At 36.0% G+C, this 25178-nt stretch overlaps 2 long non-coding RNA genes across 2 annotated transcripts in view; one reads left to right on the top strand and one right to left on the bottom strand.

Annotated features, from left to right (window-relative positions):
* Positions 1-25178, top strand: part of LOC148108416 (uncharacterized) — a 208405-nt gene that overhangs the window by 111697 nt on the left and 71530 nt on the right. The window lies entirely within an intron of this gene.
* Positions 11372-25178, bottom strand: part of LOC123802411 (uncharacterized) — a 435123-nt gene continuing 421316 nt past the window's right edge. The window contains exon 7 of the long non-coding RNA XR_015727895.1: positions 11372-12642. This is a non-coding gene — a long non-coding RNA (uncharacterized LOC123802411). The remainder of the gene's footprint in view (positions 12643-25178) is intronic.

Genomic DNA, 25178 nt, shown 5'->3' with positions numbered 1-25178 from the left:
TTGTACTTTAAACTTACCTCTATCATTACAGTTGAAGTAAATTTCTTAGAGAGCGTATAGTTGAATAATGTTAAATAATCATTCTTTCAATGTCCCTCTTACATTTGCATGTACTCTAACCATGTGTCTTTAAAATAATTTTGTTTATTGGAAATTTTTATATCCTCTTTGCCTCCTTAGGTTTATTTAAACATTTTTTATTATTTCATTTAAACTTATCATATTTTGATGATCTCTTTCTTATACCTTTTTAGTGGATACTGTAATGATTACAATATACATACTTAATTTTTCACTGTCTACTTAGAATAAGTATTTTCATATTTTAAGGGAATGTAGAAACCTTAGTAAAGATAAAGACCTTTATCTTTGCCCCTTTTACATTGGGCTTGTTTTATGTATTACATCCACATACATTAAAAACTTCTTTAGACAATATTATAATTTTTGTTATTGTTTTTAACTCTAACTTATATTTTTTAAATAATTTTTATTTTGTTATATTAGTCACCATACAGTACATCCCCAGTTTTTGATGCAATATTCCATGATTCTTTATTTGCGTATAACACCCAGTGCACCATGCAATACGTGTCCTCCTTAATACCCATCACCGGCCTATCCCATTCCCCCACCCACTCCCCTCTGAAGCCCCCAGTTTATTTCCCAGAGTCCACAGTCTCCCATGGTTCATTCCTCCTTCTGTTTACCCCCCTTTCTTCTTCCCTTTCTTCTCCTACCGATCTTCCTATTTCTTATGTTCCATGAATGAGTGAAACCATATGATAATTGTCTTTCTCTGCTTGTCTAACTGATATTTTAAAAAAGTTAATAGAAGAATAGTCTACTCACCTAGATATATATCATTTGTTTTCACTTCATTTTTGATGTTACAGATTCTTTTCTGGAGTCATTTCCCTTATGCCTGAAGAAAATATTTTTTGTCATTTTTTTGAGCAGGTTATATGGCAGCAAAATCTCTATTTTCCTTTATTCCTTAAAAACATTATTTTACTTCCTTCTCGTCACCATGATTTCTGAAGTGAGCTCTGAATTCTTATTCCCCTATCATTATTATGTTGTTTTCTTTAATTGAATTCAAGATTTTTCTTTGCCTTTAGTTTTCAGCAGTTTCATTATGATATATATGAGCACAGATTTGTTTTTTGGGTTTATTTTGTTGGGATGTGACAAAACTCTTGAATTTGTAACTTTGTCGTTTTCTTTTTCCTTTTTTTTTAGCTTTGTATTTTCTTAAGTTTAAGAAGTCTTCAGTCACTATTTCTTCAAAATTCTGCTTTGCACTCTATCTTGTCTCGTTCTGAGATTTCAGTGACTCAGATATTTTACTTTTTGGTAAGATTCCATAGTCCCCGAGATTCTGTTCCTTTTTTCTAATCCTCTTATCTTAGTTGTTCAAATTTAATACTTTCTACTGATCTGTTTTCAAAGTTCGCTGATTCTTTCCCCCATCATATCCATTTCTATTTGAACTCATCAAGTAAGTATTTTATATGTTACTGTATTTTTCAATTCTAAAATTTCCCTTTGTTTTTTCTTTATATCTTTTACTTCTTGGCTGAGACTTTCTTCCCATTTGTTTAAAGAGTTCATTCTTCACAGAGTATAATAGCTGATTTAAAGTGTTACATTATTTTAACATCTGTTTCATCTCTGGGGTGGTGTTTATTGATTGAATTTTTCAAGTAAGTTATTTTTCTGCTCTTTGTATACCAACTAATATTTTATTATATCCTGGATATCTTGAATACTGTTACTAGATTTTAGGTCTTGTTTAAATCCAACATAAAATGTTAGCACTTTTGTTTTGTAGGCTATTGACCGGGTTGGGTTTAAGCCACAAGTGCTACCCTATCTCTGTAGATAGCTGTTTTATTTTAAGTTCTGTTTTTAAGGATTTTTCAGTGTTATTTAGATTTGTCTTTCATGTGTGGCATCCAGTGGCCAATCTGGAACCTGGGCAGTGTCTATATGTTCAGTGTTCAAAGTAATTGGTCCCTTGGGGATCCCCTTTACCAAGTTCCACCCTGTCCATAGTATCTTGGTACCTTCTCTTTCTTTGGGACTTCTTGTTTGTTTGTTCTGTCATTAGAAAGCTGGTACTTTACTTACCCAGCTCTGCTGTGCACTTTCCATGACTGTCCCTATGTCTTGGGGTGACAGAGAAGAAAAAGAAGGAAGTACACCTATTCTCATTCCTCAGATAATAGAGGAAGTGCCCCCCCCATCAGAGTTTTAGACTACTGCAGATCTCCATTTGCACCACTGCCATTGCCACCACTTCCTAGGTGCCAGAGAATGGGGAAAAGGGGAAAAGATAAAAATACGGAAAACTGTTCTCACCCTCTCTGAGCATTAAGAGACACCTTTCTCGCTCCTTGCACTAGAATTAAACTTTTGCATCCTCTTTCCTGACTCTGGCAATATTCTTTTCATGTTTCAAATTGTGTTGAGTTTAGACTGGTAGATACCAGTAGGAAATAAGGTTAATTCACTGCTAGTTTGAAAGTAACTCTAGTTTTGGTCTTCTTCTGCAATGTGTCTGGTACTGTTTATTTTTCAGAATCCTAAAACAGATGTTCCATGCATCCTGTTTAGATATTATAGCTGTTCTCGGAGAGACAGGGTGGAGTGTGCTTACTCTGTTAACTAAAATTGAAAGTCCCCATCCTATTTAATTAAACATTGAGAGAAGAACAAAAACATCTTCCAAAAAAAGATGTATTATGGCCATTTTATTTTATTTTTTTAAAGATTTTATTTATTTATTCAACAGAGATAGAGACAGCCAGCGAGAGAGGGAACACAAGCAGGGGGAGTGGGAGAGGAAGAAGCAGGCTCATAGCAGAGGAGCCTGATGTGGGGCTCGATCCCATAACGCCGGGATCACGCCCTGAGCTGAAGGCAGACACTTAACTGCTGTGTCACCCAGGCGCCCCTAGCCATTTTAAAATTAAGTACAATCTATTTAGTCAACCAGTTTTAGACTGTTGTGTTTTGGGTTTCATATGCTGGAGAGAAAGAAGTCAAGTCATGGGGGATACACTTCAAGGATGAAGATTCAACATAGCCATTCCTTGTTTATCTGTCACCTCTTGTCTTTTATTGGTGGAGAGCTCCAGATGGCCTATGGTCTAGAGTATGAGAGTACACTAAGATAAGGTAATGTCCGACCCAAACAGTCTTGCTACAAATAATCAGGCCCTGACCCTGGCATGGAATATATATGTCCAACACTGTAACCACGAGATTATGCCTTACAGTAATTTCTCAGAAATCATGCGGCTTGACTGTTCAAGCACCAGAATTCACCCAGTGTGTGAAGAGGTGTAGATACTGACATAGACTCCAAGCTTTGCCCTGTATTTTTTCATGAGAATGTTTTCATATTTCTCATTCCAGAGTTTATAGTGGCTCCCTAATCACCTCTTACAGCCCTACTCAGAGGACTTCTTCAGAGTTGCCTTTTGTCTATTGCTGTCTCCTATACTGACTTAGCAGCTTGATTCTTTAAAGAAATTATCATATTAAAATTGGTATTTTTAATAGAACGGCCATAAATAAATAACACCATACTTTTTCACATAATTATTATCCAGTCTTCTCCTGGACTAATTACCCCTTGGGTATTCCATAGGCACTTTAAATTCAATGTGTTCAAAACTGAGCTCATGCTCATTCTAATAGGGTTTCCTCCTGTATTCACTATTGCAGTGAACCCTTACACCCGCACATTGTTCAAAACTTGTGTTATCTTATACCTTCATGGGTAATCTGCAACCAAATCCTAACAGTTTTATTTTTAATTATCCTTTGACTTTTGAAAAATATTGTTAGTGCAATATTGGTTTCTGAAATAGAATTCAGGGATTCACCACTTATCTACAACACCCAGTGCTCATCACAACAAGTGCCCTCTTTACTACCCATCAAGTGAATTTAAAGTGCCTATGGAATACCCAAGGGGTAATTAGTCCAGGAGAAGACTGGATAATAATTACGTGAAAAAGTATGGTGTTATTTATTTATGGCCATTCTATTCAAAATACCAATTTTAATATGATAATTTCTTTAAAGAATCAAGTTGCTAAGTCAGTATAGGAGACAGCAATAGACAAAAGGCAACTCTGAAGAAGTCCTCTGAGTAGGGCTGTAAGAGGTAAGAGAAATGAACTTGGTACCAGGAGTTAGCAAATCAGTCAAAGTGATTAGGGAGCCACTATAAACTCTGGAATGAGAAATATGAAAACATTCTCATGAAAAAATACAGGGCAAAGCTTTACTACCCATCAAGCTTTACTACCCACAACAAGTGCCCTCTTTACTACACAACAAGTGCCCTCTTTACTACCCATCAAGTCCACCTCCCTCCCTCAGTTCTCCATTGTTCAGACTCACTTTTGGCTTGTTTCCCTGTTTCCTTTTTTTCTTTTCCTCCTTCCCATATGTTTATCTGTTTTCTTTCTTAAATTCCACGTATGAGTGAGATCATATGGTATTTTTCTTTCTCTGACTGACTTATTTCACTTAGCGTAATACATTCTAGCTCCATCCACATCATTGCAAATGGCAATATTTCATTCTTTTTGAATAATATTCCAGTGTGTGTGTGTGTGTGTGTGTGTGTGTGTGTGTACATACACCATACCATATCTTCTTTATTCATCAGTTGATGGACATTTGGGCTCCATACTTTGTTTATCGTTGATGATATTGCTGTAAACATCGGGGTGCATGTATCCCTTTGAATCTGTAGTTTTGTACGATTTGGGTAAATATCTAGTAGTGCAATTGCTGGATTGTAGGGTAGTTCTATTTTTAATTTTGAGGAACCTCCAAACTGTCTTCCAGAGTGGCTGTACCAGTTTGCATTCTCACCAACAGTACAAGAGTGTTCCCCTTTCTCCACATCCTTGTAAACACCTGTTGTTTCTTGTGTTGTTAATTTTAGCTATTCTGACAGGTGTGTGGTGGTATCTCATCATGATTTTAATTTGCATTTCCCTGATGATGACGCTTTTTTTCTTAATCCCTCTGCTATTTTCTTTCTTTCTTTGTTTTTTTAGGACTCTACAATTTCTTCTTTATATTAGCCTTCTTACTGGTTTTCTGTCTATAGTCTTGATCTTATTCAATCCATTTACAACATTGCAGCCTTAGTGATTTTTCTAAATCATAAATTGGATCATGTCACTTCCTTGTTTACAATTCTTAAAAACTTTCAATGACTTTTCTAAAAATTCAGAATAAAATTATAATTTCCTAGTGTAATATACAAGGTCTTCTCTGATCTGATTTCTATCCCTTTGTTTAGGAAGGCTCCTTTAATTTGTCTTCATCAGTACCAACCTCTGCCCCTAATATGGACTTGGTGCTTATTTTTACAGTTCTATGGTATCATTCTGCACCATCAGAGCCCTAATCATATAATGTCACTGCTATTATTTTTGTTGTCATTTATTATTTTAGTTTTTAAAAATATTTACTTATTTATTTTAGAGAGAGAGTGTGTGAGAGAGCTGAGTGGGGGTGGGGAGAGGAAGAGGGAAACAACCAGATTCCACACTGAGTGCGGAGCCCAACACAGGCTTCAATCTCATGACCCTGAGATCACCACCTGAGCTGAAACCAACAGTCAGATGCTTAACCAACTATACCACCCAGGCACCCCTGCCCTTTTTTTTTTTTTTTGCCATTTAAATAAGGCCTATGTCTAATTTTTTTTAAGGATTTATTTATTTATTTTAGAGAAAGAGAGCATGCAAGTGGGGGGAGGGGCAAAGGGAAAGGGAGAGAAAGAACTCTCAAGCAGACTCCTGATGAGCTCAGAGCCCAACATAGGGCTTGATCCCAGGACTCTGAGATCATGACCAGAGCCAAAACCAAGAGTTGGAAGCTTAACCAACTGTACAACCCAGGTGCTCCCTTTGTTGTCATTTAAATAGGGCCTATATCTAATTTTTATATCTCTATTTCAGTGCTTGGACTCTGTCCCTGAAACACTGGGATGTTTGTTGAATGCATGTATGAAAGAATGAGTAAAAAGTTTTGAAAACTAAATTCAAGAATTTAGGTGCTTAAGCAGAAAAATGACAAAAATCATTAAGGAACATTAGATAAATAGAGAAGGTGAGGATGTCTGGAAGTAATTAGAGATGGTGAGAAAACTGAAAACCACAAAGCCTTTGCCATAAGTGTGAGGTCAAAAGTCTTGAAATGTTAGGTTGGATGATAAGTGAAATAACTAATGATTCTCTTTAAACTTGAATTATTAAAGTCCTAGAATGCAAATGTCATTGACTCCAGAAAAGATTACAGAATCACCTTGCAATTCTCAAAGTGGTACCCCAAATTTATTTATATATACATAATATATAAATTACATACCATAAATTACATGTATTGTCACATATATTATAAATGTTGGGGTATAAAGCAAACCAATAATGCTTTAAGCTCTATAAATCTTATGTGATTATAATTTGTTTTAAATAAGCTTCTGTCTTTTATGTTTTAATTTTTCTCCATTGGGTCTTCTAGCTTAGAAAAACCCGAAGGGCTTAAAGTTGTCTGTTTTATCTGTGGTGTAAGCTCTTTTTTCTTCATATGTGCTTGCCAAATGCTACCATGATTGTGCTTTTAATATGAAACACTTTGCTTAGTTTATATCAATAGAAAACTTAAAATAATTAGACTCCATATGAAGTCAAGTTCAGAAAACTGGTATTTATTCTCTTTAAATGGCATAGAAGTGCAATATGCCATTTTGTTGCAGGTGTTAACATTTGTTCATTTTGAACAATATATTTATTTTCAAGGTCTATTATGCTTCAAACAATTTATAATATTTTAAAAACTGTGATTTAACTGTTCTAAGTTAAACAAGTATCACTTAATTTTTTTTTTACCAGTATTTGCAACAACAGAGAACAATAGGTATTGCCTATCATTCTCTGATTCTCACAGGTTAGTTTAGAAGCTAAATTTTATCTTTGTTTTAGTTAGAGATGCTCCAATATGTGACTTTTTTAAAAAAGATTTTATTTATTTGTCAGAGAGAGACAGAAAGAGAGAGAGAATGAGAAGGCATGGGGGAGGAGCAGAAGGAGAAGCAGGCTGCCTGCTGAGCAAGGAGTCCAATGTGGGACTCAGTCCCACTGAGCTGAAGGCAGACAACCAACTGAGCCACTCAGGCGTCCTGCTCCAATATGTGATTTAAAAATGTTTAAAAAAAATGTTTAACTTAAGCAAAGAAGGTTCTTATATGTTAACCTACGCATTTTGCTTTTCAACTGTTAAAGTGCTTTCCCTCCTTAATTCATATAAATTATTAAGATATTCTAAATGGCCCATATTCTATTTGCAGGCAGATCATTTAGTTTGGTAAGTACTAAAAAATATTAACTGCCTCATATAATTCAAAAAGAGCTCCCAAGTAGGCAAAGAGCACAACATTGTTGTTAAATGATTATGACTAACCAGTCTCTATAGCAACATTAGATTTTGTAGATACCACTTTATTTATAGATAATTTCTACATAAATTTCAAAGGCAAATAAGAATTTTGAACTTCAGGGTGCCTCAATGGCTCAGTCAGTTGAACATCTGACTCTTGATTTTGGCTCGGGTCGTGATCTCAGGGTCATGAGATCAAGCCCTGTGTTGGGCTGGGTACTGAGTGGGGAGCCTGCTTGAGATTCTGTCCCTCTCCCTCAGTACCTTCCCCCACTTGCTTGCTCTCTCTCAAATAAATAAATACATCTTAAAAAAAGAATTTTATACTTCATTTTATCTATTATATTATGATGAATTATTTGCTTCCTCTAAGAGAAGTAAAATTCTTATTTTTTAGTACCATATCAAACTGTAAACTTTCTATTATTCCACAAAGCTTTTCTTAACTTTTTGTTATAAATATAACTTTGTTATAAATATAAACTGTAACTTTTTGTTATAAATAAAGCACAGATACAGAAAAACACACAGATGTATAGCTTCATAGATTCTGTTAAGGCCATATCACTTTACCACTCAAGTCAAGAAATAGAGCTTTCCTCCCCACCTCAGGAGCTCTTCCATTGCAACTCGCAGCATAATCCTCTCCTCTCCAGAAAACAGCTGCTACTTTGACTTGTATAGTAATCACATTCTTACAGATTTATCACTGAAGTGTTCATCCCTGAGTCTATAGTTTAATTTTGCCCAACTAAAAAACTGTTTGTTTGTTTTTTATAAAGTCTCTTTTAATCTATAGTTTCTTCCTTCATCCTTTTATTTTTTTCTTTTTGTCCTTTCTTTCATTCGTTCATTCTTTCCAATTCATGTGTTGAAGATCCTGGGTGAACACTGACGACAATTCAAAAATGCTCCTTCCTGTAGGAAAGGAAAACTTTCCCCTTCTTCCCTTTTAGGTTCTTTGGATGATTTATTAATTAAGTTGACATAAGTCAGATTAACAGAAGAAAAATAAATGATAATCATAGGAACTCAAGCTATTGAGGCTTATATGCCGTCCTGAGTTAAGAAGGGGGTAGGGGTCTAGACTCCAAAGGGGAGGAAGATAATTTACAGGAAGATGGGAAGGATAAATGTTTGGTAAACACTTGCAATGCTGTCAAAAGACAATGGGACACAGGAAAGAATTTGATCTCCAGGCTCTTGTCAACGCTCCCCTCCAGTTTCTCACACATATCCCATATTCTTTGTAGTTATCTCTGGTGATAGTTTTCTTCCTGGAACAGACCCTTTATCTACATTCTGTTAGGCAGTTAAGGGGCAGGTGAAAATTCTTTCTAGGACTTTGGGCCTTTATTTACTTTAGCTCAAAGTAAGGCACATGCCAAAGTAGCACATTTGGGGGATGTTCATTTTGAACCACTTCATTCTGTCCTCCATCTTCCATGAAACTTGGTAGCTGGAATCAGAGTCTTGATCAGAGTCAGGTTTGAATGCTTTATTTCATGAGGAGGAACTTAATGCTGTTTTTCTCTTTTTCTGATGTTAGCTGCTGTTGATGCTCAGTGCTTAGATCTGTTAATTCATTGGGAGTCACAAACAGTAATAGTCTATTTCTAGGATTTCTCTTTCAAATATTAAGTGAATAAAAATAGAGCTGTCCCCTTATCTGGCTACTGAGTAAAACAGTTCATACAAGAAAGTCCAGATAAATGCTTAATTCTTTCCCTTTAGTTATCGGTTTTCAAGATGAGTCGACTTCCTATTACTCTCAAATTACCTATTGGTATTTTTTAAAAAGATTTATTCGTTCGTTCGTTCATTCATTCATTCATTCATTCATCTGAAAGAGTGTGGGTGGGGGGAAGGGGCAGAAGGCAAGGGGGAGAGAGTCTTTAGCAGACTCCATACTGAGTGCCGAGCCTGATGCAGGGCTCAATCTCACAACCTTGATATCACCACCTGAGCCTAAACCAAGAGTCCAGTACTTAACTGACTGCACCACCGAGGCACCCCTACCTATTAGTATTTTTAAAATGTCACTATAAACTCATAGATTAAAACATTTTTCCTTTATATTTCACTTCCTTACTCCAAACTGAGAATCTTCTTTGTCAAGGATACAATATATGACAGAATTGGAGTAACCTGTAATTACTTGTGCCTTTGACATACATTGTTTGGGGAGGAACCTTAGGCTTAATGATCTCCCTTAAGATATATTACCATTTATGAATGTTCTAGGAAAGAATTGCATTAAATTTGTCCTAAATTTCTTTGTCAAATTCCTATAATTATTGTTCTTTTATTTTTTTAAGACTTTATTAATTTAAGAGAGAGCATGAGTGGAAGGAGGGGGAAAGGGAGAGAGAGAATCTCAAGCAGACTCCATGCTGAGCGTGGAACCTGATGTGGGGCTTGGCCAAAATCAAGAGCAGGATGCTGAACTGACTGAACCACCCAGGAACCCCAATTGTTGTTCTTTTAGAGTTATTTTATCTTTTAGCTCAAAGCAAGTTTTGCTATCTTCCCAGATCTTTGGTCTTCTCACCCTGGTGTTCCTTCAACATGTTAGCCCCAAGAGGTCTTTTTATAATCCTATAGTAAGCATTTCTTTTATAATGTCATCACCATAGGGTATGTTTCCCAAGTAAATATTGGATTGGCACCTGCTGTATGCTTTACTGAGCATTGGATGGTGAAATAAATTAATTAGAAGTGTGATCTGTCATGGTGATCAGGAAGTGTTAAGATAATCATGAAATAAAATTTTTTGTATAGCACAATAAGTGGTTCTTAATTTATGAAAGAAAGATTCCTATTAGTTGATAAATAATAGAATTATCATTGAAGAAAAGCACTACTAGAATGCCTTTATTCCCCTGTGATGATGGGCTTTCCTAAATATTTGCATTTCAACATATTTTAATACTTTAACATGAGTTGGTTATAGAAGTCACAAAATAAAGAGATTTCTTTCTTGTTTAGTCTTGTTTCTAGTTTAGTCTTCTTTCTAGGTTTGTAAGGAAAGTAACAGGATTTTTACATGTGTTATTACAATTATCCAGAAACCTTCCCATCATAAGAGTCCTGAACAACAGTTGTGACCAACTCTCTTCTATAGAGGTGAAGAGTTCATAAATATAAAAATTGTTTTTCATCATAAGATATAAATTTAATATGATACAAAGATTGTTTTTTATCATAAAATCCGATTAAGACCATGGTGACAATTATGTCTGGAATGACTGCTTATACAATCTAGATCTTCAGTATTCATATTGAATTTTACGTTCTGAATTTAAAATAAAATTGTGTTTGAAGTTGTCAGAATATTATACATTTTAACATAAATATATCTTGAAGTTCTTTTTAGAATCTTGGCTAAATCTTTACATTAGGAATATAAAATGATATAAAATTAGTCCAAACATTTTAAACCTATTTATTACATCAAGTAGAGAGTGACTGGAATTATAATACACTTACAATTGCAGCAGAAATTGGCTTTGAAGAGTAAAAAAGTGCCTAAGAAAGAATATAGAAAAGCGTATCAGTGGTCTTTTGAGGAGGTGTTCCAAGTCTGTCTCTCCCCATGATTTATCTGCTACCTTCCAACGATGTGTTCTATTATTGAGACTTGGCATTCACTGAGCACTTGCAGAAGAGTCCTCACTGTACAAACGGATGCTAAGGGTGCCACTGGGACTCTGTAAGCTGCTCTTAGAAATCTCAAAAATTTAAAAGCAGTTAAAAAAAAACTTTAAAAAAAGTTTAAAAAATTTGAAAGCAAGCCTAATATTCTCATTTTAAGCTTTTAGTGCTGAAAAAAAAAATAAAATGTGTGCTGTGGAGGTCAAAGTCACATTACAATTTCAATAAAGATACTCTCCCATAATATTAAAATGTGGCACATTATTGATTTTTTTTTTTTTTTTTGAGAGAGAGCGCGTGCGCACTTGCATATGAGCAGGAAAGGGGCAGGGAGAGAGAGAATCCTAAGTAGGCTCCGTTAGCATGCAGTCTGACTTAGGGCTCGATGTCACGGCGACCTTGAGATCATGACTTGAGCTTGACTGACTGAGCCACCCATGTGCCCCTTGTCTCTTTTTAAAAAGAAAACCCTAGTAGTTCGGGTCTTTTAAAAGGAAATACTGCCAAATGATAAATGAATGAGTGATAAAAGGAAATTTAAAATATCATAGTAATTTCAAAAATTTTGGTGATAGATTTTAAATGGTTAAAATATAATAAAAAAAGTTATTGGTAGATATGCCAACACCTTTCTGATGAATAGACATTATCAAAGACATATAAATATGCAATGTAAATGATGATTCATTAGTGTTTAAATGCCTAATTTCTTTCATCTTTCTGGTTTTTGTGATAAAAGTTGTGGTTACCACAAATGAAACATAGGGAATGTAGTATGAACTTATAGTGGATGTAATGTCAGCAATGGGCTCTGCCTATTTTTCAAGTTGTCATTACTGAGGTCCAGAAAATAAGGTGACTTCTCCAAGGTCACACAGGTAGTTAGAGGCATGATTAGCAACCAGGGTATCTGACTTTCTTCTTCAGCGTTATTTTTCGAGCACCTGTCTGCCTCCTAATGATGTTTCTACAGACTCAAAAACCCTGTGGGTGAAATAGGTTGATGTACACAGAGACTGGAAACAAGCCAGGTGTAAGACAGGAGGGACTAGCAAGTTCTTAGGAAATGTGAGAGTATTTGCTCTCTTTGAAAGCATTAAGATTCAAATATTTAAAACATGATGACATCCAACTGGAATATGCCTACAGGCTAGCCAGTTGCCTTTTTGGTGATCTAAAGGCATTTTTTTAGCTGCTTAGATATATTCAGTATTTGAAATGCGTTCACATACATGTGTTTATAAACAGGAATGTAATTTCAATTATAGGTCAGACATTTTGTGGAATAAATTATAAATAAAAGGTTTTATAAAGAGGGCTGAGTAGTTGACAGTATGCCCATCACTGATAGGATTGATTGACTGATTGATTCATTATTTTATTGATAGCTTTGGAGGCAATTCAGGAAGTCTGTTTAATCCAGCCAGTTAATCACCAGTCTCAAGAGTTGATCACTTTGCTATAGGGCTGTGTGGTTCCTGGCAGAGTTGTAAAGCTTCATGTTTTTAGATACTGCAAAAAAAAAAAAAAATGAAGATTTGATGGTTGAAAACTTTCCTACAAAGAGTAAATAATGGTTTTTAATGTATTTTGCTAGACACTTGTATAACTTGAATTTTCTATTCAAATACAAATACCTTAAAAGTCCAAAGTATAACAATAAAAATGAACCTTCAATATATTTAATCCTCACGTTAAAACTTTAGGATCTTTTAAGATCTATTTCCACTATGAAACAAGTCCTTATTAGATATTTAACCTTTGTGTTGATGCAAAATCAAACCTGTTTCTCACCAGGGCTTTTATTCCGGAATAAGCAAAAAGGGGGAGAGAGGTAAGAGGAATGTTTAGCAACTTTATTTACAAGCATTTATTATTTACTTATGTGCAAGACCTTGTAGACACAAAGCAGTTAAGGAATTTACTCTTGGTTGGGGAGACAACATAAACTCACAGGAAAAAAAACAGCAATAGATGCTAATAAGTTAGGAGTATCAAATGTGTACTGTGGTGTTATGGCTATCAATACAATTGAAAGAATACCTCATCCTGGCAAAAGCTAGGATGGTTTTATTTATTTTTTTTAAATGATTTTTTATTATATTATGTTAGTCACCATACAGTACATCCCCGGTTTCCGATGTAAGGCTCGATGATTCATTAGTTGCGTCTAACACCCAGTGCACCATGCAATACGTGCCCTCCTTACTACCCATCACCGGTCTATCCCATTCCCCCATCCTCCTCCCCTCTGAGGCCCTCAGTTTGTTTCTCAGAGTTCATAGTCTCTCATGTTTCATTCTCCCTTCTGATTACCCCCCCTTTGTTTGTCCCTTTCTTCCCCTAGCTAGGATGGTTTTAGATGGGAAGAAGAAATTTAGGGTGAAACGGGAAAGGTGCCTACAAAGGCATAATCACAGGAAGCCATTCGAGCTGTGTCGGGGATGTAGGAGAACCTGCCTGTATCCAAAATATACAAAACCACCAGCGGCATTGTGTAAAAAAAGGCAAGCATGTTTTGTGTATCTACAATGTGCCCCAAAACTTTTCAAACACTATTTCACTTGAAATAAACTTGTAAGTAAGTATTAAGACCATCTTCATTTTATTGATTCAGGAAACTGAGTGAGGCTTAAAGAAAGTGAAAAGACTTGTCTCAGAACTTCAGAATCCAAGACTACCTTTCCTTGATTGGAAATGTACCTGTCTTTCTCTGTGTGACTTTGAGCTGGAAATGTAGAAACTTTGTTTTGATTGTCTCCTATTTACACTATTGGTGAGGAAGGATTCCCACCCTATGGTTATGGGGATGGCCAAATACACTACATCCAACACAAAACAGATGAAATTGACAGCAGCTTATTTAGTCGCGTAAACACACAGCGTGAGGGAGGAGGACATCCCACACCGCACACGCCTACACGGTAGTTGCACTCGGGAGCGTAGTGAACAAGCGGAAGCTGCGGGAGGCAGGCTTTGTAGTAGTAGGCGGGCGAGGTGACCCTGGTTCCTGTGAGAAGCTACGATTGGCTACTTTGAGTAATTTTAAGGGCTGGCAGGGAACTGAAACCTACTATTCGGGGATGAGCGGGAACTGCATTTTTTGGCCCAATTGATAAGGAGCTTTGTTTGGGTAGGAGGCATTATACACAGGAGAAGAGCAGGGAGTAGTATTGGCGGTAGGCCAATCAAGACTCTCCTGGTTTCAGATGTCAAGACAGCACAGAATATTAATTTAAGTCTTTCATCACACTGTTATAAAACTGTAGGCTAATTTTATCTTTCTTTCTCCTGTTCCTCAAAAAGAAGTTTTGGTGTGTGTGTGTGTGTGTGTGTGTGTGCGTGTGTGTGTGTGTGTGTAGGTAGGTAGGAGCTCCTGACTGTTCCTATGTATGCTAGTTTCCTTTTGTATTTCTGGTACTTATTCTCTATTTCCTTGTTTATTTTCAAATGCTTTTTTCTTATTGGCTACCTCCAAAGAAGGTAAACTCCATAAAAGGCAGGGAACCTTTTTAATCATCTTATTTATTGCTGTGTTGCCACTGCCTATAACAGTTTCTAGTACATAAAAGATGCTCAGAAAATTTTGTCAAATAGAACAAATAAATATAGTTACAAATTAGAGATTTAAAGGTATTTCTATTTGGTGTCGAGACCTTCCTCAATCAGATTTATACACAAAACATATAGCGAGGGTCTTTCTTGTACCAGCTGCTGTTCTTATAATACAGTTTCTACCATTAAATAACTTGTGGTCTTGCAGAGGAGACAGACTAGTGAAAATACATTTGCAATACTTGATGACAATAGCTATGAGAAAAAAGTGCACAGGGATTTGGTGGCTTTAAGGTGAGTTTGTACTTGAATAATCAGAAAGGAAGCCATTTTTTTTCAATCAAGATAAAGGAAACCCCCAACTTTTCTTAGCTACGTAGTCCTGTGTTCTGAACTTCTTAAAGACAGGAAATACCAACAAATATAGATCTTAAATTTTTTCATGATGGAATTTGGTGGAGACAAAGGATAAATTACAAAAGTTGGGGGTTTTATTTTTGTATGAGTTTTGCCCACATATTAAATGAAGTAGGGAATGAAAATGAAATTAAGTAATGAATTAAAATAAGTAATGAAATGTGTGTTTAGCATATGTAGACACTGTGTTTGCTACCTATTTCATTTATATCTGTGGAACTGCCCTATTGATTTGTTGGTCAGTCAGAATGGGTTTTATGGGGTAAATGGTGCCTCCCTCCCATTCCAGAGTTGAAAAATATTTTTCCTCACCTGTGTGCACTTTACAGAAGTTTGTGTTTACAAATAGAATGTGGAGTCTGAGATCCTGTTCACTATAATTCCAATTCCTTTATGGCCCTTTTTATACCCTTTAGCAATATAGACTAGCACAGAACCATCACCAAAAGGTAGGTTTATGTTCTCATATGTATCCCTCGTTTCCCCTGTTTGAAAATTTAAGCAGGAAATTTATAGGATTTAAGTCAAAGTGCCCTACAGGGAGTCTTAACAGTCTTCATAGTGTGATAGAAACATATTGAGGCTGTGTTCCTTCTGTTTGAAGGCGATCTTGGGATTTTACTATTTTGTAAATTAAAGAAAGGGATTGATGTCATAAATTTATCCTGGAATTCAGTAAAGGTAAAAATGATTGCTACAAAGGAGATAGCCAGTATAAAAGAAGGCTTTATATTGATCTGAAATATAAGCTATAAATTTTTTCCCCTTGAGTTAAAAATACGTTGACTAGGTTGGTACCAGCTTCATGAACATTTATTTGGGGGGGTGTGGGAAGTTGGGCTCTTAATTGGATATGGATCTATTTATCTTGCAAGTTTTAAGGATGGCATTTATAAATAGAGTATACATTTAAAATCCTTTAAAGGATCAAGTGATGTAAAGAATAGGAGGATTTGGTATATTTTCCTGTATCTGAGATCCATTTCTGTTTTGAATTTTTGTTGTCATGCCCTTTGGTAAAAAGGAAGTTGTGTAGGTAAACCAGAGAAAGGCCAGTTAGGTGAGGGTAGACCTTGAAGCCATAAAATTGATCCTTTGCTTTTCAAAGAGTAATATATCCCTGATTTTTTTCCTGTCATACTTTTATTTTTTTTTTAACAGGTCACGAATCAAAATTTGAAATGAGATTTTACCTCTCATTCTCTCTGTGCTTCTTCCTCCCTTCCTGACCACTCTCCCTTCCTGACCACTCCCTCTTTTTTCCTCTCATTTTTGACCATGTACTGAGGACTGCTAATGGATAAGGACTAATTTTAAGATTATCAAACTAAACTTCTTAAAACTTTAGTTATTTGCTTCTGTCTTTTATAGATAAAATAACTAATAGCACCTTAATTTCTTTATAGATGGCTGCTTTCATCAAAGAGCCTTACATGTAAACTATATCTATTCATTTTATTTTGTAAATTTCTCTTTTGAAACCAAAAATTAAGTGGTAGCTCTTTTTTTTTTCAGGCTTAATTTTGGGGGCTATATGATTTTGGTCTCCACAATTATTCTTTTATGCCCTCTAATGGCAGCAGGAGGAAACTCCTATTGGATCCAATTTCAAGAAAATAAACTTAAAAAAATAAACAAGAAATCACTTGAAGATTTTAATATAAATAAATTTCACACACCAGATACTTTTGCTATAGGAAAAACACCATATGTTCATTTACTAAACTTTAGAAAGTAGATTTTCTGATTGATTTGTCATAGTTTTAAAAATACTTCTTTATTTGGATGGTTATTTTAAAAACTCTATTTCTAGTTGTTAAAATCTTTATATGAATGTATTAGGGTGATAGATACTTTTCCAAAGTGCTTATTTGCTTTTGAATTCGTAAATATATAGGCATGTATATTTATACATAGTTACACTTTACAAATCAATTCCGTATTTATTGTGAGGTATGAATGGGAAGGGGAAGATCATAACCTTTTACTGTTTCAGCCCTATGTGTTTTACAAACAGCTGGTGAGGGGCGCCTGGCTGGCACAGCGGTTGAGCGTCTGCCTTCGGCTCAGGGCGTGATCCCGGTGTTATGGGATCGAGCCCCACATCAGGCTCCTCCGCTATGAGCCTGCTTCTTCCTCTCCCACTCCCCCTGCTTGTGTTCCCTCTCTCGCTGGCTGTCTCTATCTCTGTCAAATAAATAAATAAAATCTTAAAAAAAAAATAAAATAAAAAAATAAAAACAGCTAGTGAGAGTGGCCTGAGTCTCAAACATCATGGGCCCTCATAAGAGATTCACTTTCAAGGTTTAAAACATTGAAGACAGACTTTCATCACATCTTAAAAATGTGCTTCTATTAGCTGGTTCCAGCTTTGTATTATAAGCAGGTGTGTTTTTTTGTTTCGTTTTGTTTTGTTTCTACCTTTAGTTCTCATTTCTGCTATTGTCTTTACATAGCTTTCTTCCTAGCTCAAGACGGTTACCCTACATTCAGTTGCAGTTTTTCTGCTTCAATACCCATTCTAGAAATGTAGCTTTTGTTCTTATTGATGGCAGGAAACAGGATGGAGGTATCTGCCAACTGGCTGGAAAATAACCCCCCCCCCCAGTATGTCTGTGTGCTTTGTTGGTTGTTCCATAAGAACTACACTGTTTCCTCAAAATGTTGTTAGAAATTTTTCTTGCTTATAGTGTTAACCTGGAATAATACATATAAACATTACTATAACTAGATGTCATGAAGTACATATCTGAAAAGATATATGTTCATAAATTCTTTTGTCTTCTTATAAACATTTAAAAGTTCTACGATGTGATATTCTACCAAATATTGGAGTATTCTCCAGAATTATACATAGATATAAAATAGGCTGAACCCACAAAAGCTCTCTGAGCCAGGACAGGAATGCTAATTATAATAGCTCCTGTTTATTGAACACCTATCGTGTGCTAGGCTTTACACAGCTTCCTCTGGTTTTTGTCTCAGTTCCACACAAGGAAGTCACTGTTTTCATTTTACTCACCAGAAAATTGATGCTCAGAGAGCTGGAGTGATTTGATCAGGGTCACAGTGATATCAGGAGGCAGAACTGGGTTTCTGACTTCGCTATGACCTTCATGAGAAGCTTGTTGGAGGAGCCAGAATTGAGTGTGCTTTTTAATTTTCTCCCTACTGTTCTTTAAGACTGAATGATCTGCATCTTCAGCTTTAAAATCACATTTGAGGTAAGAGACAAGTGTTGCAATAGAGCTTGATTTATTAGTGCTTTACCGTTAGAACAGGGTTCAGATTTGGGCTAGGCCACTTCCTAAGTGTGAGAAGTTCAGTGAGTTCTCTCTTTCCATCTATAGAAAAAGATAATAGTAACCACTTCTTTTTCCTCCTTCTTTTCTTAAGATTTTATTTATTTATTTGAGAGAGAGAGAGAGAGAGAGAGAGAGAGAGAGAAAGCACAAGAGATGGGAGGGTCAGAGAGAGAAGCAGACTCCCTGTTGAGCAGGGAGCCTGATGTGGGGCTCCATCCCAGGACTCTGGGATCGTGACCTGAGCCGAAGGCAGACGTTTAACCGCCTGAGACACCCAGGTGTCCCAGTGGTAACCATTTCATAGGAGCTTTGTGAGGATTAAATAATACCTACTCTCTAGCTCATGGAAAATCCTTTATAAATAAGGGCTATTTTTTGTTGATATTTTTGAATTCTGTTGTCTTAAGGATTAACGATTTGGCTTTAAAAGGAAGGAATAAAAAATGCATGCTGTATATGAATATTATTATCTAGATACCTCTTTGTAACTTGGTATTACCATACACAGCATTTTATTCTACTTTACCACTGAAGAAGTGAAAGCACAAAAATATATTTTGCTCTATGTTAATAAATGAAACCCAAGATTCTTATTTTTACACTGACTTTTAATTACTACTATTTAAACAATGTAAAATTTTAAAAAAGTAAAATTCCAATAAACTGCTGCTCATCTAACAATAATTTTTTAATGCAACTGAATCTCTGGGCCAAAAATGTAGTTTTTATATCTGGAAACACCAAGGTTTTGTACTGGTTTGGAATATGTGAAGAGATGGAAGTGTTTTCTGACATTAATTGGCAGAAACTCTGAGGGAGGCGGAGGGGTGCTAGATACTGTGCGGAGCACTTCGATTTGAAAACCCACCACAGTCTCTATTGGGTACATTTTTCTTTTTTAATCACCCATTTTACAGATGAGAATCTGAGATTTAAGTGAATCTAAATAACTTGCCTAATGTCACCCAGCTAATAAGAGACACAGCTAGATGTTTACCTCCAGAGTCGATAGTAATGGCATTGCTATGCTCTTCGTATTGCTCCGTCAAGCCTTTTCCGTTTTAAAATAACCACTTACAAAGCAAGCATGAAAGAAAAAGGATATAGAAACTGCTTCAATGAGGCTTATTGGAATGAGCAAAAGAAGAATACTGAAGATGAAACTTTCTAGTATTTGGAACACAGCTAACCTTTCTGCACATATGCTTCCTGGAGAATCATTCATTTAAAGGAATTCTCACATTCAATTAACAATCATTAAGTGACAGAGAATTTAAAAGCTGCATGGTGAATTATTTTCTTCTTTTTCTGGACCCTGGGGAGCACCCAGAATGATAATGCTATCATTTTAAGTAAGCTTGCATGTTGCTTATGGTAGGTAACCATATTACCATGCACACCCCCCATATGAACAAATTACATTTTTTTTCATTTTATGTCTGAAAAGAGGAATAATAGATAGCTTACTGCTGTCCATTCTAAGTATGCAGCTGTCTTATTGATTCCTCCTGGAGGAACTTGCTGACTTCAACAGGTGATATAAGAATAAAAGAATTTAGCTGTTCATATTCCTCAAGGGCAGAGAAGTATATGTCTTCTTTATCCTCTAGCCATGCAGACCCCTAAGCATTTTTCATAATGCATCTGGTTTTTCTGTTTGAGTCATTCTCTTATCTTCAAATACCTTGTAACACTTCCCCAATGGGGCTAGAGTTTGCTGCCTCAGCAAGTTAACTGTAAAACTTAAAACTTTTATGTTTAATAGTGTGAGGCCACTTGGGTCTTTCTCCTAAGTGATGAATATGAAAAAACATGGCCTTTTGTTAATTTCTGGTACTATTTACAGACTGTTTGGTTAAAGCAGAAGATAGGTCTTAAAAATAAAAAAGCCCAGATCTTAGAATATAAGTTTTTAAGTTTTTATTTGAAACTTAAAGAATGAGCTCATTTACATTTTAATCTGGGTTTTAGAAACATCATTATTAGCTTTGAGGACCTTTAAAATAATCATAGGGGAAAAAGTCACGTACACGGAGTTAGGGTGCCAGTTTCTAGTCCTGGTCCTGTCATTTAATAGCTTTGGGAAGTAATCTGCCCCTCTAAGTTTTAGGTTCTTCATTTAAAAATAACCTGTCTTTCTATCGCACAGGGTGGTTGTGATGGTTAAATGAAATAGTCTGTAAAAACACTTTATAAATCACAGTTTTATAAAAGTATAATGTATTTCTATTTTTTTTTTAAGATTTTATTTATTTATTCGACAGAGACAGAGACAGCCAGCGAGAGAGGGAACACAAGCAGGGGGAGTGGGAGAGGAAGAAGCAGGCTCATAGCAGAAGAGCCTGATGTGGGGCTCGATCCCAGAACGCCGGGATCACGCCCTGAGCCGAAGGCAGACGCTTAACCGCTGTGCCACCCAGGCGCCCCAATATTTCTATTTTTTAAAAGATAGCTATGTATATCTGCTTTTAGAATCTTCAAGTTCTTTATTGTTCCTGGTTAACAAGAAGAGTTTGCAAACATGCACTGAACCCCAATTAAATGAGCAGCATGGTACTAAATTCCTAGGACAGTTTCGCAACTTCCTTGTTTTGACCTGGCCTTCAGAAAGGCACGTACCGAAGCAGCCAGAAATCTGGCCAGGAACAATCACATACACTTAAGTGTATTGTATAAATCATATTATTTTTTGTGTATGCCATAATGTGAGAAAGTTGGGAAGCCCTCCCGGGATGATTAAAAACCAAAAGCACATATCTCCCCTGTTTCTCTGAAGGTTATAATCTGATGGGACAACGTAATGGATACTTCGGATGATTTAAGAACAATTACAAAGCACAGTATTGAATTTAAAAAGCTACAGTGCTGTTTGGATACCCGTGTAATGAGAAAGATTTGAACTGGTGAAATAAAATGAATTTGGAGATTAAGCTTTAAGTAGGCATTGGCCATGAATTGTGTAGAGAAGGAGATGGGTTTTCACTAGAATTGGAAAAAAGTAAGAAAAGATGCGGAAGGCAAGAAGAAGGTGGCACTGAAGATGCTGTGTTTCAGATGGGCCAACTTAGGCTGCCATGGGAGAGCGGCACTATGATCATTTGCAAGAAAACTGCGAATGTTTACCGAAGAGTTTGGATTTGCCAGCTGTATTAATTTCCTGTTGCTGCTGTAACAAATTTAGTGGCTGAAAACAATTCAAATTATCTTAGAGTCTTGGAGGTTTGAAGTCTAAACTGGGTTGACAAGATGGTGTTCCTTCTGGAGGCTCTCAGGGACGTGCCATTTCCTTGCTTTTAAAGTTTCTAGGTGTCACTTGCATTCCTTGATTCATGATCCCTTCTGTGAATCACTCTGACCCTCTGATTCTACCATCATATTGCCATCTGTCTGGCTGTGACCCTCCTGTGCGGTTACCTTGGGTCCACACATATAATCCAGGGCAATTTCCCAGTCCTCAAATTTATAACTTAATCACATTGCACAGTCCCTTTTGCCATTCAAAGTAACATATTTACAGGTTCCAGGGAATAGGATGTGGACATCTTTTGGGGAGAGCATTGTTCAGTCTGCTGTACCAGTATAGTTAATATGTAGTTCTAGGTTTTTGAAGAAGTAGTTTCGATAATTTTGTTTCTTATATATGATATTTTCTTTATAGCAGTATGTGTGTATGTGTGTGTGTAACCACTCATGTGCCTATACCCACGCAATGTTGTTTTCAAAAACAGTAATTTACATCTGACCAAATATACCATATATGAATACCTGTACTGTATGAACGAATTGTATTTCTTTTTATTCTCCATTGTATACCCATTGCCTACTAAAATGTCAGGCACAGAGTAGATTCATAGTATAATTCAATGAAGTAATATTGGGCAAGTAAATAACCTCTCTATGACAAAAATGATATTTACCAGCTAGGATAAGTCCATGCTATCATATGGATGATTTAGATGAATTATGTCAAGGAATAAAAACGTGTGTAGACAGCAAAGAGGGTGGATGGTTGGCCATGACAGATGGAGTTCACCATCATACCCTCTGTCTCATACCTCATCACATTGTGATGTTATTACTGATTTACTTGACAGTTTCACCCATCTAAATAGTGAGCAGCTTAAACTACCACTTCCTCTTCCACCTCTTCCTCCATATTCTTCTCCATCTTCCATCTCTAGTGCCTAATACAAGTCCATAGTAGATTCTTTATATAGCTTTTCTATAGATTGTCAACAACAAATTATAAAATACAGTGACAAAAGTATCCCATTTATTTTAGCAAAAAGAATCTGGAAATAAATTGTGCATCTAACAACCTTTTATAGACGATAGAAGATGAAGAAATTCCTAGTAGGGAAGTTTCTTTTTTTTTTTTTTTTTTTATGGGTAATCTTTGATTGGATTCTAGGTTTTTTTTTTTTTTTTTAATAATGATTTTTTATTATATTATGTTAGTCACCATACAGTACATCCCCGGTTTTTGATGCAAGGCTCGATGGTTCATTAGTTGTGTATAACACCCAGTGCACCATGCAATATGTGCCCTCCTTACTACCCATCACCGGTCTATCTTTAGTAGGGAAGTTTCAATAAAATTAAGATTCGAGTCCTGACTAAATTAATATCCAAATTTAAAGTATTTCCAAGTAAATTTTCAATGGGATTATTTTTTTTTAATGTGACAAAACGATTGAGAAGTTTATGTAAGAGAATAAAGCTATGAGAACCAAATCTAAAAAATTAGATCCCTACTTCCCACCATAAGAAAAAGTGCAGATGATCATATTTTGGAAATGAAACACATGCATTAGTGAATAAATAATCTTGTAGTTGGAAAAGCATTTAAAAGCAGGCCATCTCTACAGAAAATCACATTATAAAAGAGTAGTAGATTTGATTATGGCACAGGACAGGACAAAAGTGATTAATTTGGGAATATGTTTAGTTCAGGTATCCTAGCTTTTCCAGATTACCAAAGAGGACCTTATAATTGTCGGCCAAATTGAATTTGTCACCCCCGTCTCTGTTAAAGAGGTTTCATATTTCTTGTTAGAAACAGTCAATGCACCAAATAAACTTGAGATTGAGAGCAGGCTTGTGTGCAAGTGCACCTAAGGGAGCACTTGTATGGGAGAAGAGGAAAGAAGAGAGAAAAGAAGGTGGGATAGGACAAGGGGAAAGGAGAGTGGTGGGGAAGGAAAGAAAAGCCCAAGCTCGGAAATCTCAGCAGTGGAGCAATATGTTTTGGAAGGTATGTAAGGAGTGTTACTAAGGCAGCTGCCGAGTCTGGATTATATTTATTGGGCAAAAGAACAAACTCCAGGTAATGGCATATGAAGTGACAATCTGTCTGGAGCCCCATACTTTACTGTGGGAACGCAGATATCTCAAGAGGGTGTTGGGGAATGAGAGAAGAGTATAGAAGCAATGTGTGACCCTTTAATATCCCTCTCTTCCCTTCCACTGTCATCCAAATGACACAATCTCCTAGCCACTCTACATTTGGCATGCTTCCTCTCCCACAACTCTTGATATTCATTTCAAACAATCTTTACTTGGCTGAAAATGGTAGCGTGAAATGACTCACCCCTAGTTCTACGTTACTTTGGAGATAGCTTTATAGGTAAATTCTTCCTCTCAGGTAGAATTAACCACAGATGGAGCAATATTAAGTCCTAGGGAGCTTACAACACTGGTGAGTTACCCGGAGTTGGCTACTTGTTTTAAAACTATGTGAACATGATACACCAAATGAAACCCAAAAGCTGAAGTCTCATCTCAATGGAATCTGTGGTTTTAGACTTGTGAAACTTATGTAGGTGAAACTTGGGTTTCCCACAGCTGTGCCTGAGTCTTCCCATGGCAAGAGTCTTTACATCACTGCAGACAGCTTAGGGAACACATCTGCTTAATTTATTGCTATGGTCAGTTCTGTCAGCAGAGGAAATAATGGAGATAAACCTATTAGACTATAGTTATATAATAAATCAAAACAGTCATTTTAAAGGCTGAGTTTTGAAACACAGATGAAATGTGAATAAATGCAATGATGCTAAGTTTAATAAGTATTTAGAGGGAGGAATACCAAGGAAATTCATTCTTTACAAAATGATTCCTTGGTTATGGCCACTGCCGGAATGGTAGAAATAGCATCCTATCCTGTCTCATGTTCATAAAAGGATTTTACAAAGGACCTGCCTGCAGAGAAAGGTAATATGCTAGTGATAGTTAAATAGAATTACTGCTCAACTAGTGGATTTAAGAATTGATAGTACTGTTGTTTCATAGAGTATTAGAGATTTGTTTTAGTCATTAATCCCTAATGTAAAGATATCATTTTTTATAGAGGGTTTTTAACTGCTGGAATTGATAGATCAGTTATTAAAAACAAGCTTTATTGTCTTAGACTTTTATAGTTACCACATGATGTCACAGAATTGGATCCTTGAACAAGTCAACTCACCTCCATGTGCCTCAGTTTCACTTTTATTGAATAAGAGTATGAACTGGTTTATCTCTTAACTTTTTCTCTCACCTCTGAACTTGAATAATTCCAGTGGTCTTTGAATATATAGAGAACTCTGTATATCTTAGCTTTGCTGTTAGTCACCGAAGAAAACAAAGCAAAACAGAGGTCTAGAATTTCTATGAGGACATTTATGGTGTGTGGCTCATTTAACACATTTATGGGATTCCTACTGCCACAGTGCAATTTTAAGGGACACCTTTTCCCCACATTTTAACATTTATGAATTTGAGATTAGTTTT

The sequence above is a fragment of the Ursus americanus genome, chromosome 20, assembly GCF_024610735.1.
Source record: "Ursus americanus isolate L20-20 chromosome 20, mUrsAme1.1.p, whole genome shotgun sequence".
Lineage (NCBI taxonomy): Eukaryota > Metazoa > Chordata > Mammalia > Carnivora > Ursidae > Ursus > Ursus americanus.
The sequence above is the reverse complement of the archived record's forward strand: the minus strand, read 5'-3'. Positions and strand labels throughout refer to the sequence as shown.